This window comes from Pseudopodoces humilis, chromosome 1 (assembly GCF_049639895.1).
Source record: "Pseudopodoces humilis isolate 2021_Gansu_Grassland_sample_001 chromosome 1, ASM4963989v1, whole genome shotgun sequence".
Lineage (NCBI taxonomy): Eukaryota > Metazoa > Chordata > Aves > Passeriformes > Paridae > Pseudopodoces > Pseudopodoces humilis.
In genome coordinates this window covers 78424785-78431168 of record NC_142200.1, presented here as the reverse complement: position 1 = coordinate 78431168, position 6384 = coordinate 78424785, and positions in this window count along the sequence as shown.

Below are 6384 nucleotides of genomic sequence, written 5' to 3'. Positions count from 1 at the left end.
GAAACCACTGTCCTTAATTAATTATTCTTAGTATTTTTACTGTGATACTCCCTTTCTGGAGCCTGCATCAAAAGGCGGGAGCTTCCACTACCAGAGACTGTGCAAGGTGAGCATTTCTCCTTCCTCCTTTGCCCCAGTACGGTCCCCTTCATCCTCTGGTCCTGCCTCTCATGGCCTCTTTTTGTGTGTGTGTTCTTTTCCTTTAAACTGATTGCTCATATTCCCACTTTCTTTCAGCCTTCTCTCTTAGCTAAATCTCTACTAAAAGAGCTTTCTGTTAGGAGAAAGAGGCTTTTCATTGTGGTGCAAGGTGGAGGCTAGGGAAAAGAAAACTCTGACCTATTTCTCTGACCTAGCTATTTGAGAATGAGTTCTGCTGGTCAACACAGCATGATGTTAGTCTTTGATTGGAGCTTGTACCTATTAATAGGACACAAAACAAAGTTTGTCACAGCTCAAGGTGTGTGATGCAGTCATTCCCTTATAAGAGGAAGAAATAAGGCAAAGGATGCTTTTCTTTAATTCTTTTTGTTTGGTTTGTTGGTTTGTTGAGGATATTTGTTTTAGTTTTGTTACAATGTTCCTTGGACCACTGTAAGCTATTCTGCTATTTTATTTCTGGTGTAGTTGGTTGTGTCTATTTATATTTGAAGGGCAGAACAATGTGACCATATATTGACATAATACAGACCAGTTGTACATTCATTTCAACAGGACCTAGTAGGATATTCAGCAGGAACGTCCTCGTGGTTTTTGGAAAATAACTGGTCATCCTGGTTGCACAAAATATCCACATATAGGAATTATTGAGAGGATTGCACACTGAGTTGACTGTTATTTCTTAAAATCTGGCATAAATTCTTATCTCCTATTGAGAGCTTGGAGAACTATTTGAATTTAACATCCCAGATAACACCTGGGAATGCTCATGTCACAGCTCAACTGCTTCGTGTTGGATTGTACTCCATAGCCAGATCACAAGTTGTAGTCATTTTCATCTCAAAAATAAGTGTAAATGTACTCTAAAAACTTTCTACCTAGCAGAGAAAGGGAGCACTCCCTTCCTTATAAGGAACCTGACAACCTTTGCCTGTGCAGTCCGCATGCCGTTAATCCTTAATGCATGCCTCATTCCAAGATTAAAATTGTAAAATAAATTCAGATTTCATGAAATAACACTTCTCTTTGGTTTAATTTAACAACCCTGATTATTGACTTAGTGGGGGCATTATAAATTATTAAATAGGAACAAGCTTGTCTGGTTCAAGTATATTCAGTCTGTCACTAGGGATCTTTCTTTTCTGGACATGCTGTCGTCTGTACTTTCTAGGTGGAAAGCAGAGTGTTAGCATGCCAGTGATCACTACACATGTCCTTAATCCAGCCAATCGCAGGTAAAGGACAAGAACAGGAGGAAGCTCCACAGGAAAGCTTTGTCTAATTTGTGTTGAGTTGGATTCAGTATATTGGGGTGGGGGGGGAAGCTTCTGTTTGGTTTTGTGCTTGGGAGTTTTTGTTGTTTTTTTTAACCTCAGACAGCTGTTTGCCTTTGAAAGCACATTTGCAGGTCAATTTTGTCTATCTAGTTTCACTGTCACCAATCTCCACAGTTGGTGAGTCCCATCTGGATCATGGTAGGAGATCTAAATGTTTTATTTTATATTGTTTCCAATGTTTATTGTTTTATATTTGTTTTTTTTTTATATTGCTTTCTTGAATCACAAATGGTGTTACTTCTGGGGTGACTCAGCATTTGTATCACTGCCCTTTCCTGCCTCCCATGTCCTTTATGAAATATTTTTGATTCAGCTTTGCCTTTTACTATTATCCCAATTTTTTCTGCTCACATAGAATAGTGAAAAATTCTGCAATGTTGGCAAAGGGTATCTAAATCAAGGCAGGAATGAGATTTCAGTGGGTAGATAGATTTCTATGATAGAAGAGAAATAAGAATGAGGGATCTTTTTTTGTTTTGTCCATTCCCATCTGTTTTGAAATAAAAGCCATGCAGCCTTTGTAAGTGTACAAGAGAAGTGACTGTAAAGGACACACAGTATTTTTGACCAAAGGAAAAAAATCTATTTATTTCCCTGCACAGGACCTGTTAATGGCAATTGTTAGCACCTACATGGAATTCTATTTTTCTTCTTTCCAGGCATACTGAGCTGCATTTTGACAGGAAATAAATAGCTTATTAATTTCTGGGTTAGGAAATAGCTGCTATAGAGATTGTTGACTGGGTAGATGAGGCTTCTCTCTGTATGAAAAGAAATTACTTGTGTGTCATTATTAATTTCATTCTATCTGTATTAAATTATTTTAGCTGTGTTTAATTAAGAGAATGGCTGATTTTCTACAGCTATTTTCATATGATGAGCAGCCTTTCTTTTGTAATGGAAACAACTTTGTGGTCTTCTAAAGAAATCTTACTTCTTAAAAGTTAGCTAGTACAAAATCTGCGTCTTGCTCCCAAGTTGATTGTATATTAGTTAGGTATGGAAACTTGAACACAACCCTTTTTGTAAAAAGAGCAAATAGATGAAGCAAACAATCCTACATTGGTATTTTCCAACATTTTTAACATACATGTCATAGCAAAAGCAGGAAAAGAAAAGGGGAAAAAGAGAAAATTTAAAAATATTTTTGTTAATAAATAGCATCATTTGTTTAGCCAGTTATGGAAATGCTGGAAACAGTTTGGAAACAATCTGCCCTGAAAAGGAATATCATCTTTGATATAGACAATGACTACTTACTGCATTATAAAATATTATGCTTGATAATTTTCTGCCTGTAATTTGCATGGAATTTATATTCTTTAGGATTCTTTTGATATGATGTCATTGTCATGTTTGAGATTGGTGTAGCTGGAACATTTGAGACCCCATTTGAAACTGGCATTTTCACACTCTGGTTCATCATGACAGCAAACATTGAAGTGCTCGATATGGACATCATGCAACAATATGTTTCTGTTTAGAAATACTGTATTTTGTGAGCCCAGGGTCTTTTGTTGCCATTAGTATATTTGAATGTTTTGTTGATCCACCTGGCCCACACTCACTCATGCATGTAAAACCCATTAAAAATTTTCTTGCCCTATATTGTTTTCTGCCCTTGGCAAACACCTGTTAATCCATATGGCAAAATAGGCCCTATCAGGACTAGTGTTACTTAGCAATTATTATTTGACTCATTTAATGCCCCCCCCCTCAAACAAACAAACAAACCAACCAACCAAAATCCAAACAAAGAAAAACAACAACAATAACAAAAAACCACCCCAAACAAACAACCAAGCAACAACAACAAATACCTGCTGACTTTGTTAAATGACTTAATTTGTACTTAAAATAATTTGGAGGCTTTTTTATCTGATCTTTTTATTTTTCCTAGAATCTTTTCTAATATTTTATTTCTTTGCAGCAATTGATAAATCCATTTGCCTTTACAAGAAGGGAGGTTTAAGAATTCTGTTCTGAAAGACCTGATTTTTTGCAGTGCCCAAGTGTTACTCTTATAATGCTCTCTTAGCTACCTATATCCTTCATGAATTTTTAATTTCACCCCAAAGGTTATGTGTTTCTTAATTTTTGCCTTCTTTAATGTTGAAGAGCATTTACATGAAAAGTAAACATTTAAATGAGGTTGGAAAAGACCTTGCTTGACTGGCACTGATTGTTCTTAGCTTTGCAGATCTTAGCTCATTTATAACATGGCATTGCTTGCACCACAGCCATGTCCTATAACATGCTGGGACCTAAACTAATCACTTACTGCCACATGTGCAGTGAAGTGGTTGCTTTCTGTCATTTCTGGACTTACACAGCAAGGTCCATGTGCAGGCTGCAGTATGGCTCAGTCTGTGAAATCCTTGGGAAAGACAGCAGCTCAATGGGAGCTACTGCTGCCCGAGCATTTCAAGCCGTCTGCTGTAGCCAGACTGAAATGAGCAGTTCTGACAGGTGCTCAGGTCATGGCAGTTTCTCCTTGAAGCTTACATGAACTTCTCTCTGCATCTAAAAGTTGTGTTTTGCACATCTGGGAAATGGAGGAAAGCTCGAACTAAATGGGTACTTTGTGGAAACATCTTTAGGTTAAATTAACTATCTCTGGTAATGATAAAACTTTAACTGTATAGGCTATTTATACCACAGAGCATAAAGAAGAGGTAATAGCTCATGTGCCCATGTAAACAGCACTTGAGAGAGTAATAAAGGTTAGAAGGTAAGTTGATCCAAGCCCTGTGTTTCAGCTGAAGACAAAAACACCAGTCAGAACCCATGAGAACTTTTTTTACTTTTTTTTTTTTTTTTTTAGCAAAAAAGGGCCCTAAAATTACTCTTGCTCTGTAGCTAAAGCTTCCTTATGCTTAATCTTAATGACAGTCTCCTGCTCCCTCCAGTACAGGAAGTCTACTGGGGTTTAATCTAATAGTGGTCAGGGGAGAAGAGGGAAGAAAAGTTGAGACCTTCACCAGAGGCCTTTGCCTAGTAAGCCATTCCCAGGACACCAGGTAAACTGGGACAGGCTCAGGCAATCCTAAGGGTGATGCAGAGCAAAAAAGAGGTATGTAAGAGCATCAGATTCTGTTCCATTGTGACTATTACACTTTATTGAGAAGGGACAGGAAGAAAGCTAGCAAGTTATAAATAACTTGTGAGACTGCTTTTAGGTGATTCTGTATTGATTGCACAAAATAAAAGATGCTAGTTGTAAAGCAGCAGACTTTAATGTAGGTTCCATCTTAAATCACAGTATACTAGGAAATCACCTCATATACGTTCCTAAGAAACTTTCTGTGAGTAGCTCCCAAGTTCATAGCTATGGGATATATCACTTGGTACTATCCATAAATTATCTAGAGCCAAATGCATAAAGAGGTAATGCTGAAATTGTATCACTGAAGTACTGCAGGCATTATTAACAGTAACCAGAGTAGTAGGAGCACTGTTTGTGTCTCTGATTGTCAGCCGAGGTTAACAGAGTCCCAGGCATTTCTGGCAAAGCTCATCTGTCACATGAGGTCAGAATGAGAGTGGCCCTGTTGCCAGAGATAACTAACACACTGCCAGTACACAGCAGTGCCCTGACTGTATCGTTTATGAGCCTGACAGTGTTTAGAACATTTATTTACAGTTATGGTGATGTATTAGGGTCTCAGATGGCTGCAATCTTTGGAAGACTGACTACAAGAGCTGTTCAGTGAGGAAGGCATGGCATATCTGATACCCAGTTCTGAGAAAGCAGAGGTACAAATAGGAACATTAAAGAATGAATTATCTTTGTGGAACTGCCATACACTGACAGTCTTCCTTTTATCCTTTTAACCCCGAAGAAGAAATTAAAAGGAAAATGAGACAGTTTTTCACTGATAAATATCCTGACCCCACAGGATAAGAGGGTCTGGTGCCAGAGGGGCCAGCTTGGTCTTGCTGGCACTTACCACCCTGACTGCCTGCTTTTGAGTGCCTCTGACTTACCTGGGGCTGTGTGATACCATCTGCCCCAAAGGCAGGAGCAGCCAAGGAGAGACAAACACCAGCTGTGGGTGTCCCTAGGGTGGGAGTCAGCCAGTGCCTGCTGCCACACTGTCCTGGCTGCTTGGGGAGGGCAGTGGCGTGTACTGAGGGAACATATGGAAAACAAATGCAAGCATACCCCAGTATTAAAAGGGAAGAAACTTCTATCATGAACACCAGATTCTGCTTGACAAAGATATCAGGATGTTGCTGCAAAAAGCCAGTGACAGTCAAAAAGTCTAAGAAGCTGCGTAGAAATGCAGGCATAGGAGTATGTATATATGAGTGTGAATAAAAATTTCCTCTCTGCTATAAATTTCCTTAAATTGCTGAAAACTAGGGGTTGTAATTTTAGTGAACTCTGTATTTATTCACTGCTCATCAGCACACACCTAAATCATGTTTTTTGTTCAATTGATTAATTATTACTCTAGTCTGCTGAGGTCAAAACTAATGCATACTACTTAATCTTTTGTATGCATATTGTGATTGAAATATTATATAGGAACTAGCTACAATTAATATTAAATATTAATATTATTTATTATATATCATAAAAATATATAAATATATTATATAATATATAAATACTGTATATTAAGTTATTTTTCTATATTAACATAAATAATATATATATATTACATATTACATATATTATATTAATAAATTATATCAATATAAAATAGTGTATAAATTTATATATGCTATCTATTATTGTACATTGCATATTATATATTATTCAACTATTAGTTATAATTAATATTAATATTAAATATAAAAAAGAAATCTTTCTGCAAAAAGAAAAAGCTTTAAAAAAAATCTAAATAATTGACAAGTTTCTTAAGAATGATGTCCTGTTTTC